Here is a 13,196-nt window from a genome sequence, read left to right on the forward strand (position 1 = left end):
ATCCGCGCTCACCTCCTTCACCCGCCAAGGCAGCTGTGCTTTTGCAAGGCACAACCCCAAGCAAAGCGTGTGAGAGCAAACAGCTTCGGCTGGGGAGGTGCTTGAGGAGGAGGTCAAGCAGTGGCAGGGTAGGATGGCATGCTGGGCTACATCGCTGTGTGCCCACCCGGCCTGGGCAAGGGAAATCAATGGCGAGGAGAGGGAAAAGCACTCCCCCAGGTATGCAATACGGACGTGGATGTGAGAAGAGCAGGAAACTTATTTTAAAACAAAGGAACAAGTGAAAAACTAATGAGTTTTAAGATGGAGTGGAGCCTGCTGCAGACAGTGACCCAGGAGGCCTTTTCCAGCTCTGTGGCATATCCAGATGTTTTGTGTTCTCACAGATGATTTGGAAACTTTCTACTAGTTTCCAATCTAAGTAAGTTCACGCTTGATTTGTATCCATCTGATCTTGTGCTAATGTCATCTTCTAACAAATAGTTCTTATTCCCTGATATTTATCCTACATCCCTGAATGTATTTATAGAATCATCTTGTGCTATAGCAGCACCTTGTGCTTTGTTAGACTATACAAGCTCCTTTGGTCTCTTTTATAAGACAGATCCTCTTCAGCAACATTTCTTTCCACCTGAGCCCGTTTGTTTTTTTAACACAGATCACCAGAAGTGTACACGATGGGTCCCTAAGCCGCACACAGCAAGTTACCCACTAAGGCAAGGAAAAAAAGAAATTGCCATCATGGTATGTTGCTGTAATCAAGCAAATAAACCGAGTATTTGGTTGTATAACCTACAGGAGGGCAGAAGGCTTAGGTATATTGTTGTTGCACAGCAACTAGGGCTCATTAGATAACTGAGACGATGGTAGGCAGTGGGATACACAGGGAAAGGGGGGAAGACACAGGAGCTCTCCAGGCAGTGGCAAGAGAAAAGATGTGGGTATTCTGTACACAGGGGATGCAGCTAGGTGTACCCACACGGTTTGAGACCACAGCATTTCTGGGGATGTTTGGATGCTGCCCAGACAAAGGGGAAGGAGAGATTTGGGACCAGCTAACAAGCTCCAGGGGTAGCACGGCCACCAGTAACCAGGGATGAGTGTTAGTGTGGAGTGGCAGGATGGGTCACATCTGCCTTGTGCCAGTCTCCCTGTCTCTGCCTTTCTCCTGTGTATGCACAGAGCCCAGCCAGGCCTGGGTTATCCTGGTGCTCACACTCAGGTCCCCACTGCCACAAGTACCCAGTTGCTCTGTGCAGGACCCTGCTGGTACATGGTTCTCCAGGGCATGCTCCTTCCTCTCAAGCTGTCCAGAAGCAAAACCAAACTGCAGCCTCCCAAAGGGAGTTGTTAAGGGTTTGGTACCAGAAACCCTATTATGCGAAAAATGAACCCACTTAAATTGAGTCTGTTCAGCAGATTCCCTTCATATCTGGTGGTGGTTCTTACAGCCAAGGTGGGAATAAAGCTATTGCTCTTCTGCTCCTCGGTGATGGGGACTGTTTTGTGGCTTTTTGGTTGTGTTGCTCTGTGGGGACTGTGTGTGGGTGTGCCGGCAGCCCGCAGCGGCTGCGTGTACATATCCATAGCTTTGCTACAGAGGGTTTAGGGACCCCGGGGATGTGAAGGCTTTGTCTCCCATTAAAGACGCAGCAACTCTGCTTCTCTAAGACTTCTTCCAGAAAGCATTTTATACCTTGTTCCAGCTCTCAGACCTTCTGCTAGGAGTTACCTGCAGGCTGCCTGGCCAGTATTTTCCTCTAATGGTGCAGAGCAGTTTTAAGAAGACAAAAACACTTTGTCACACTTAAGAAAAAAATGCCTGGCCAGATTTGGTAAAGGACAGGAGCAAGCTTGTGTCTGAATGCACCTGACAGAGCCCACCGCACAGCTTCCCAAAAGGGAGTCACACATGCTTGAGATGGTGTTAAATACGATCAGGGAAGGACTGTAGGACATGGTAGGAGTTCCTGCTGCTGGAGCTAGTCCTGGAAGGATGATGCAGCTGCCCAAGTTGGGACCCATGGCTGCTTTAGGGGGCCGAGTTTGGAGCTCCTCTCTCCCAACTGCAGATATTTGTGTTTGAGCTGGTCACCCAGACTCCCTGTAGAGTGGGTGGAGAGAAATGGGCAAGCTTAGGATGAGAGTTCTCTGACACATCTGAGATGCCTTCTCCAGGCATCCAGATGATCAGCAGATCCAGAGTGCCATTTATTATACAGGGAGTCAGGGAGAAGCAGTTTAGATGATGAATTTTGGGTGGGGAGAACCTCTCTGTGTTGGTCTGTATCTCCTCAGTGCCCCTTGCTCTCACTGTCCCACCAGCATTGCAGCCTGGTGGTTACCTGCCTTCAGATGTCCCATGGTCCCTCAGTGTCTTGGGTGCAGACACAGAGCACACGCACCCTTGATCACCCTGGTACCTAAGTCAATTCCAAGCTCTGTCTCAATGCAGTTCACCTTTGCAGACAGTTAAACCCCCTCCTCGCTCTCTGGAAGGCTACTGGTTTTAGTTTTTCCCAGACCAAGGTCAGCCCAGCCTGGCCAAGCGGGACCAGCGCACTTGAAGTAGTGAGACTGAGTTGGTAGCATGGAAACGTCAAGGCTGTGCACCTTCATCCTGGCCCCTCCTAGCAAACACCACGAGCAGGGGGAGGTGGGACAGGACAGAGATATTTTTCCAGGGGAGCTGTAGATACTGGTACTAATTAGGCAGGATCTGCCAGGAGACAGCAGAGGGGATTCTTCCTTTAGCAGGAGAGAGGAAGGCATGAGAAATTTGGGAGTTATCAGGGGCCTAAAGAAGGCTGACTATCCAGAGCTCAGACTGTTGTACAGATGCTTCCTCTCACAATTTCTGCAGCGTCTTTCCCTCAGACTACAGCATCCCTCGGATGCCGAAACAGAGTCATCTTTCCCTCAGACCACTCCTGCCCAACAGTTGCCAGTGGATCTGCTGTGCAGATACTCTGGGCAGTGGGAAGGGTGGGGGACAGCCTGTCTTCCACTGTGCTTCTGAGTGATTCCTAAACATGCAGCATGGTCCGGCCAGGGTCAGCAAGCGGCTTTCTGACAATACCCTGCAGTGCAACGAGCAGGTTAGGAGAGGTGGTAAGAGATGGACACTGCCCATGTCTGCTGCCTCCTTAACAAAACTTAGTAACAAATCTGAGCCTCAGGAGGGGAGGACAAGGGAGAAGGCAGTGTTGGAAAGAGGTGATTCTTTGCACCGTGCTCTATTTTGTAAAAGTACCTTGCATGGGTTCTTTTTGTTGCCTGTAGGGCTGGGAAACCTTTTTTCCCTCTTTGATATATAACTTTTGGCTTCTTCCTCTCAAGCCGTGGAGTTTTGGCAGGTTATAGGCAGGCTGCACTTGTGCTCCAACCAGCATAAAAATCACTTGGGTTCTCATGTCTTCTCATTCACCCTGGCAAAGGGGATGAAGATTCAGGAGAGGTGGTGCTGAGTGGTGCGCTTGAGGTGATGCATGAAAACGGCCAGGTGTCCCCATCCTTCAGGGTGGGGTCAAGCTCATTTCCAGCTAGATCTACCCTGCACAGGGCTGAGGGTGCTCCTGGAGAAGGTGATTGGAAATACTGTTACTTACACCAAATGCACTATAAGGGAGATGATGAGTGTGCTCTGACTGTGGTCTGTGCTCTGAGACAACGGTTTATGTGGCTTTGGTGGTTAAATCAAGGTTTCTCATAGCTGGTGAGTTTTGGTAACACGTAGTAAAATCGATCTCTAGATTTGGGTTGCAAAAGGACTCGGATGCCCTCACCTTCTGCTCGGATAGATGGTTGTGCTTTGTAGCTGGGGTAAGGTAATTCACCCCAGAAATACCTCTGCTGCTGCAGAGAATTGGTTGCCCCCTTGTCTCTCCTTGCAGCACACTAGATTTTGGTCTCTTACAAGAGGTTTGAAGCTGATTCAGAAGAGTGCTCAAAACATGTTTATTGCCAGGCTGCCTACTCCCACCCATCTTCTCCTGGCAATGCAAACCCATCTCCGAAGGAGATGTGGTATCTTCCCTTCCCTTTCCCATGCCAGTGATCCTCTGGTCCTGCCCAGTGAATACCTGTAAAGCATGTGTACAGCCCCCGCCAAAGTCCACTGGCTCAGCCGGCTGCGCGAGTGCCCTTGTACTGTGCTAGAGCAAGGTGTCTGTGGGGTAAGAAGCTGTGATCTCTTCTGAGCTAACACTGAAGAAGTGTCCTGCAGCAAACCCACTGGGATCCTCCCATGCACGAAGACTTTCAGGCTTTTGGCTTTCCCCCAACCCTGTTCAGCAAGTCCAAGGTGGAAATTAAAGCCAGCCACCAGCAGGGACATCAGAGCCGCCAAGTGAGCTGCTGGGAATGAAATAATGCCGCATGGTCTACGGACTGATTCTTTTCTTAAGGCTCATTATTTGTATTTTCCCAGGCCCTCTCTTCTAGCTCACCATGAAACCTTGAACACCAGGACTGTCGCCCACAAGATCAAACCCTGCACTAAATGCACAGCGTAAAAGGAAAGGCTGAAGCCAGGGGAGGAATTAGCTGCACATGGTGGGAGCCCACGGCGAGGAGTGCCTTTGCTGTGTTGCTCAAGCCCCTGCCATGGATGAGGAGGCCAAGGGTCCATCAGCTGCTCTGTGGCATGGGGGCTTTGCCTGCTCCTTGTGAGGAGAAAGGGGAACACAAAGGAAACACTGCCACTGCCAGGTAACGGGCAGTTGGAGGCATGATGTGGATGAAAAAATGTCACTTGGTGGGGATCAGAAATCTTTCAGACTCTCCTCCTGAACTACACACTTCTTGCCAGGCTGCCTGCTCCCACCCGTCTGCCCTGCAGTGGGAGAAGGCACAAACCCACCAACCTCACTCTTCTCAAGGGAGGGGGACAGAGACTCCCATTACAGGGGTGTTGCTAAGAAAATTGATCTCCCTGTGGGCACAGCATCTCCTCAGAGACCTGTGGCAGATGAGTGGCCTGGTTGCGTGAGGTGCTGGACAGGCACGCAGGGAATGACCACCCCAGCCTGAATGAGAAACCTGGGACACCAGTGAGATAAGCCAAGATGGGCAAAGGAAGAGGCGAGGGCAGCGATGGGAGATCTGTCATTGACGTGGCCATGGTGTACTGATGGTTTGTTGCTGTCCCTGATGCTTGTTAGCAGACCTATGGATGGTGTCCTCCAAGAGGCTGAGATCAAACACAGCCTTTGCTGAAGGAAGCTGTCCAGACCACTGCCATGGGACGGCTTGCTGCTTGGCCAGGCAGCTCCCAGAGCCATCTGGGGCACTGTGGGACGCGGGCAGCTGGGCAGGGCTTTGCCTGCTCTTTGTGAAGACGAGGCTGGGACCATTTCCATTTGCTCCCAAAGAGAGACGGCAACATACCTCCTGGCTCGGCTTCCTGAAGGGTTTCTGCTCCCACCAGTATTTTCCAGCTGCTGTTGCTACATGCCACAAAGCTGGACCGCTTGCGTCTCCAGGAAGCTCCGCTCTTCATGTTCAGTTTTACCTTCAGACAAATTCATTGTTTCCGTGAGAATGAGTTTAGCATGCTATGAAACAAATGTTTCAATATCTCCTCCAGTCTCTCAGGACTCATTATGAATTTACATTTAAGCCTTGTTTTTTATTTAAGCCTCAGAGTTTTCTGTGTAATTTTCCTGTACGGAGAGGAATATGCAGCTATTGAGTGTGCAGAACCCGCTTGCTCAGCCAGCCCAAATCCCTCGAAGGGGGTTTTCTACACCGTGTACATGGAGCTTATAACCTCTTTGATTTAGGGCTCCTTGGGATGTGGTGCTTGCACCAGATTGGTAAATATTGAAATTTCTTAAGCCGCACAGAGGCTGCAGAGCGCAAGAGCTCAGCTGGAAGGGATTGAAAGTCCTGCTGAGCTCTGAATTCTTGAAGACCACTTGACTCCTAGAGTCAACAGAAACCTCCCGAATGCAGCCATCTGCAGAAATATGTCCTTAAGAGAGCAAGAAATCATCGGGGAAAGAAAGGGTTTGACCTGCTTTCGATATTCATAAGCACTTGAGGAAGTTTTAAGAGCTAGAAGTAGCTTAATAGTTGCTTTACATGCCCAGCAGCCTTTCAGTTTGTGCATCTAGCAGCTATAGCTGGGGGCTGGATGCAGTTCCTGGCCTCGGGGCTGGGTTCAGGGCATGCGGATCCCGCTCTGAGCAGCTTAAGCTTTAAAGCAGCTGCAGAAGTTTGTGCGCAAAGTGCTGACTGCAAACATCCACCAGGAGAAAAACCAAGAGGAATGTGTATACGCCAGGCTTGTTTAGAAACCGCAGATGATTTACAAAGTGAGCTTAATTGGAAGTTTCTCTTTGCGGCTTTCTGACGTGTTATTTTTCTGATGCAGACGTGTAGGAGCCGTTTAAAAGGTCCATGTTTACTAATGAGGAGTTGCGTAATTGGGGATATATTTATTAACTGTACATGTGCAAGATGGGGAAATGACTTGAGCAGCAGCAGCAGTGCAGGAAAGGGTCTGGATGTCTCAGGGCATCACCAGCCGGGCGTGAGGGATCGGCGTCCTGCTCTCCTGATGAAAGAAAGGGCCTCTTGTCCTCATCCCCTGGGCGTTTGTCCCCAGCCCTGGCCCTGCAGTTAAGAGAACGGGGGGGGGGGATCTGAGGGCCTCCGCAGAAAGGCAGTAAGAAGCTGAAGAGGTGCAGAGAAACATGGTCTGTGGAGAAAGGTGCTCAGGATGAGGGACGCTGCATTTTAAAGAAGAAAACTTTAAGGGGGTTTAACTTGATCGTTTTTAAAAAAAACTTTAAAAAATATTTTTAAAAATCTTTAAAAATCTAAAAAGGAAAATATACTAAAAATTTGTAAAGAGGGAGGGGGTATACCATTCTTGGTGTCCACTGTGGGTAAGGCAAAGGGAAACAGGCTTAAGTTAACAGATGGAGTATTTGTGTTAAACATCAAGGGAAAGAATACAAACATCCCCACAGGAAAAATTGGAAGTGTTGTGGAGACCCCGTCCCAGTGAGGTGTGTCTGAACTACAAACTGTCCCCCAAGAACAGCACAGGAGGAACCATTCTGCCTATGAGCAGGGGAGTGGACTAAGTGATCCTCCAGACCTACTCCTGATGAGTTCTGCCATGATTTGGGCTTTACAACCTTTATCCCCTTCTCCTGTACACTGAAGACATGAGTTTATAAGCTGCTTCATGGAGCTACTGCTGGCACCCACCGACAGAGGCAGTGGGAAATGTTCAGTTTCAGGAGCCTGACAACACTTTTCTCACCAGGCAGGATGAGCATCTCTGGGTACGACCATGCCAGCCAGAGCATTGCTGTGTGGAGATACTGGGGCCAGCTGGGGTGCTGGCATTCGCCCCACAGCTCCATGGTCCTGAAGGTGTTCACATGGGAGCAGCCTCACAGCATCCATCCTCACACCCCTGTGTGTCTGAGAGCCCCAGTTTTCCCTCCCCATATCCCTCCCCAACCTTAAAAGTGAGCACTTAGCTTACTAACAGTTTATTAATACATTAGGGGACTGAGTTGCTTCCCCAAGGATTTTGTCCAAGAACGTGATGGGCAACCGGAAAAAAGTGCATATGAAATGAAATGTGGAATTTTGTTTCTGTGAAGCTGGATTCTGTCACCTCTCAGGTTGTATTCAGGCAAACTCCCCTTGATTTCCATCCCCCAGGAATCCTGCCTCTATCCTGACATTCAGAATTAGCACACAAACATGTCTCAAACACTTCAAGGAATGCCGTACCCATCACTCACTCAGCAATTTTCTTCTGAGGGTTAAAATCCTTATGGTTAAAAAGTACGCCTGATTTCTAATTCAGCTCAGCATGTTATCTGGTGCCCATCGCTGCCTATCTGTGTGCCTTTCTCGAACTAAATTTTTAGTACCCCCTTAGCATCCCATATTTTCTCTCCACACATGTACTTATACACATCATCAAATCACTTCTCGGTTTTCTTTCTGACAAGTTACAGAGGCTGACCTCTAGAAGTCTCTCCCTGTAAGTGGTTTTCTTCAGCTCTCAAACCATTTTTTATGGCTCTTTTCTTCACCCGCTCCAATTTTTTGATGTCCTCTTTAAAATATGGCACCTCAGCAGGATGCAGTATTCTAGTGTCGATCTGACCAAGGATGTACACAAAGATAAAATCGCCTTCTATTCCACTTCACAGTCCTGTTGCTTATACACAGAAGGACCAAATTAGCTCTTTCTGCTACAGCAGGCAGAAAAATAGGTCCCACATTTAAGAACCAGAAGGCTAGATAGTGGTATTAAAAAGAGAAAAATGGAGCCAATGTAAAGGCAGAACTACAAACCAGGGCAGCATTAATAGCACAGTGTGATACTATCCTGAACACATTAGTTGAAATAAAATGCTGAGAAAACAGTTTCTTCCACTTCAGAGGCTATTGCAAGCCTACGCTGCTGTGATGGCTCCTCTGTGGTGGGCAGGCTGTGCACTGGGGTGCCTGTCGATGTGCTGGGGTGGCCAGGGGGAGCACGGTGGGGAGGGTGAGTAACTCCTGTATTGCACGGCTGAGCTTGGGAGACCCTTGCTAAATCATGCCACCAGGCTCTGTGGAGGCGTGAGGAAACCTCTGATCTTTCCCAGGGTCATCCCACAGCTGGGTGCTGTTAGATCAGCCCTGTGAACTGCATGGTGCCATCAGAGCTCCACGTGCATGAAGGCACACCCAGCCCTTTATGCTCTCTGTCTTCTGCATGCAAAATCTTTCACAGGCAGAAGGGTTTTTCCTAAATTCCCTAATTCCCATGCCTGGTGACACTTGCTGAACGCAGAGTCACTGTATCATTTGCAGATACATTTTCAGTACACATCCTCAGCATAAGCCTCATCTTCCTATATTAGAGACAGTGACCTGACCCCAATTGCTCTAAAATCTCCCAAGGGATTCCCCAAGGCAGCTCAAGGGTAGCGTGCCCTGTGCTCAATGGTCAAGTCTCCCGGTCTTTGAAGGCTTTCTGTGAGATAGTTCCTTAGTCTCCTTCTTCCTCATTTCTATATCTGTAAAATAGGCTTAACAGTTTTGGGGGCTGCTAAGATGCTCAGATCCCATCCTAAGTTTTCTTGTCTAGGTGGCAGTTTGTGCTGTTGCAAACCCTGTTGCGCTGCTTCTGCTCTCACAACAAGGGTGACAAGGTGTCTCCTTTCTTCCTGCTAACCTGCTGGTGCAACGCTGGGTTTTGACCCCTGGTGCTTGGGTGCTCCAGGAACCTGGACACCAACGGCACTCTCAGTCCTGTGCTTGCTACGTGTGCTTCTCATTGGACCCATGGGGAAGGGCGTCCTTCCCTCAGGGGAGAAATGAAAGCCAGGGAGAGGAGCACTGGTATAGAGAGAGAAGTGTTGGGGGACTGATGGACTGGAGAGAGCCTGGTGGAGGGTCACCAAGATGGCCAGAGCATATGAAGTACCAGGAGATGGTGAGAGAGCTGAGCTTATTCAATCGTAGGAGGAGAAGGCAAAGGAGAGATCTAATTTTTGCCTACAACTACCCTATGGGAGGTAATAGGGAATGTGAAGCCAGACCATTCCGGGAGGTGCACGGTGAAAGGATGAGAGGCAGAGCAGGAAACTGTTTAGGTATAAGGCATCAGGTTGGCACCATGAGCATGGTCAAACACTGGCACAAGTTGCCCAGAGAGGTGGTAGTGTCTCTGTCCTTGGAGGTGTTCAAACTCATCATGGCCCTGCTCAGCTTGCTGTAACTGGACCTACTTAGAGCTGGGCTGGGACCTGATGACCTTCAGAGGTCCCTTCCAACCTCAGTTATTCTGTCATTCTCTGACACATTTGAAGTAACCTGTAGGGCAATGGCAGCAAGGTGACAACAGCCACGATCTCTTGAAATCCAGGCTATGAAGGTGGCTTATTGGCATAGGAATAGGATAAAATCCCATTCTCCTGCAGCACCACTTTTATTAAAGAAAGTAGTGTGATCTCAGCCCATCAAGCAGTGTTTCACCTTGGACAAGGTCAGTGCACAAAGGAGCTGGAGGGGGGACTGTGCTGTTGATGGCTCTTTGTCCAGAGATGCCCCAGATGCCCTACAAGCACTGCTGGGAGCTCTTGTAGAGGCAGCAGCTGCACCAAGGCCCTGTAGTCTGACCTGGACACTGACGCTCCATCTTTGTGACCTCCTGGCCTGTGATCCTAATTAATGCTCAGGTCACTGGCAGTGATGAAGAGAAGACTAGTGAGCATCATTAGGCAAGATTGCGGTGATGTGAGAGGGTGTATGAGGTGGGAGTCATCTCACTTAACTTCAGCTCTTGGAGGCAAGGGCATCCAGCCCAGCTGGCTGACTGAGCTCTCCCTGTTGTCAGTGGAAGAAGGTGTACTCCTCTGGGATGATTCAGCTCATCATAAGGTCTGTGTCTAAGGTTGGTGGGTTGATAGTGTTGATGATGGTATTTGGAGTTTACTGTCTTTCTTTATTGTCTACGGAGTGGGACTCTAATCAGGAGATGAAAGGGGCAACCAGCTTAGACTTGGCCAGTGGAAACAACGCATTCTGGTGTTTGATTACAGGTATATCTTAAGAAGCCACATCGTTCCACATCGCTGGGAAGGGACCAAGTCCCTGTGAGTGCCAGGCTCAGCACTGAGCCAATGTCTTGCTTTCATGGGATCAGGAATCAGAGTTTTAGATGGCTAAAGCTAGGGAGGAAAGTCCCATTCCTGATGCAATGTGCCACTATCCTGAACTTCTGCTCTTTCAGAATCCTTTTTTTCATACTGGGGAGCTGAAGAGTTGGGCTCCATGCTGAAAAAAATGGTCGCCTTTGGTGGAAAAGCCACACCTCAGCTTGATTTGCACTGGCCAGGCTATGGAAGGCATCGATGTTCCTCATTCTCTCCCCATTCCTTCTTCCATTCCCCGATTCCAGACACCTCCCCAATGCCCTCACATCTCTCCAAAATGTTATTCATCATTTCGTTTGCTGACCTGACCTCCCATGCTAGAAGCTCCTTCTCCCTCTCTAAGCACAGCTACCATGCTACATACCCCAGGGACACCCTCGTGAGACTTCAGAAAGGCTTACCCTGCTATTCAAAGAGAGAAGAGCATATCGCCATTTGATTCTCAAAGGCAACCTGTGTTTTGGTCAAGAAAACAACTGGCCTGGCCTATCAGTGCAATAAGACTGAGAATAAAACCAAGAATATTGGGCTACATCTAAAAAAGATGTGCTCTGTCGGCACAAACCTGACAGATACATTTTGTACCTGTGGAAATCTCAAAACAACATTTTGGACGATACCTACAAGTGTACAGACAAACCACCATGCAGGAGTAGGCTGTTTCCAGGGAAGGCTCTGTCTCCCTCAGTAGTCCTAACAAAGCAGCAATGCTGGTGACCCTGACACCCAACGTGCTTTAATTCGTTGTAAAATGGCACTGATGGAAAAGCAGACTTGAGCTTGTCCACAGGGTACATGGAATGAAATATTACATACAGAAATGGTTCCACCATTGCAAAGCTCTTCCTGGTTTATAAATTTGTGATTATGCACTTTCAGCCCTGCATAATGTCATGAAGAATGACAGCATTTCATCTCTTGTTCAGTTTCTCACATCTTTGTAAAAAGGCAGTCTTTTGTTCTTAGGTCATAGGGATGGAGCCAGCGTTCTCCACCCATGAGACTGCTTGAAGCAGGAAAGATGTTCATCTAGTTCAGCTACTAGGCTGTCTTCACCAAGATTTTCTATTCCCCACCATGCTCCCTCTGAATTGCTACTCAATAGCACTTCAGCCCTAGGGCTTCTGCTCCATACCGATCTCCTAAGTGAGATGCAAGACTGGAGAACTGCATATATCATGCTCCAGACAGTGAACTGCCAGCCGGCTCCATCAGCGGCATGTCTGTGGGTCTGGCAGGTTGTGAAGCCACAGGTCAGATGGGGACCGTTCATTGCCAGAGCCCGGGGACTGCTCTGGAGGTGGTGTCTCAAAAGTGGAGCCTAATGAAAAACCTCTCTTCTTGCTACCATAGAAACTGAACAGACTTAACAACAACTTGTTACTTCTCTCATCTCCAACAGCTCAGCATCTGAAGTGACTTGACCTATGAAGATATTTGCATGAAGTATCACCCAATAGCTGGAGAAATGGGATTGAAGGAAAAAAAGAAGAGGAAACTCCCGAAAGCCGCTGGGCAAAGGGGAGGCTGCTGAGAAGTGGAGGCATTTCTCTGGGAAAAGAAGCAAGGGAACACAGAGGCCAAGAAGAGATTGTTGGCCAAGAGGAGTTCGCTACAAACGTGGAAGAAACCCAGGATGGTGGCTCTGAGCTTTGCTGTGACCCAGCAAGCTGCAGGACCGGCAGAGCTGCAGGCTGCACGAGCATGTTGCTCCTGGACAGCGTTTTCCATCCAGCACTCCCTTTCTTTCTGATAGCCACACCAATGTGAAGCTGCATTCCCCGGGGAGCAGCGGTTGTTGCTGGAGTCCCATCTCATGAAGAGCCTGTGGGAACCAAGGGCCCTTGGTCCCCTTCGCTCCGGCCAGACCCACCATTCCCAACACCTGCAAGATGGCCACAGTGAGGGAGGGCTTTAGCAGTGAGTCGGCAGCTTTGTGAGCTGAAATCTCCTCTGACATTCTGCTCAACCCCCTGCTGCTTATGCTTTCAGGAAAAAATAAATATATACTTATTAATTTTGTTTTTTAATTATTTTTGCCTATTAGCGAAGTGCCTAATACAGTGAAAGCCTGTCTGCTGTTGCTTTTAAAGCTCTGAGACCTACAAAGGATCTGCAGAGCTCTCAGACTGGCCGGAGACTAGAGCAAGTTATATAAATTCACAGAGAGGCAGGCAGCAGGAACAGGCTCTGGCAGGCTCCTCACTCCGCAGGCAGGGAGAGCAGCCATGCTGCAATTTAATTCTTGAAGATACAACCATTTTGCAGAACAACCCAATGTGACATTAAGACACAGCCCTATCGATGCCATTCAGATGCTTTTTACTGCTCCTGGTGTCTCCCCGAGAGCATCCACCACTCTAGGTATCACAGGTAATAGTTTTAGAGCATTTTTACAAATGTGTCCCCCATTTTAACTAGCTTCGATCAACCTATGTAAAGAGTTAAGACAAGCAGATTGTGAAAAACTAACAGTACGGAGTAAAAACACCCCTTGAAACCTAGAAAACCATG

Source organism: Aptenodytes patagonicus, chromosome 1 (assembly GCF_965638725.1).
Source record: "Aptenodytes patagonicus chromosome 1, bAptPat1.pri.cur, whole genome shotgun sequence".
In the NCBI taxonomy this organism is placed as follows: Eukaryota; Metazoa; Chordata; class Aves; order Sphenisciformes; family Spheniscidae; genus Aptenodytes; species Aptenodytes patagonicus.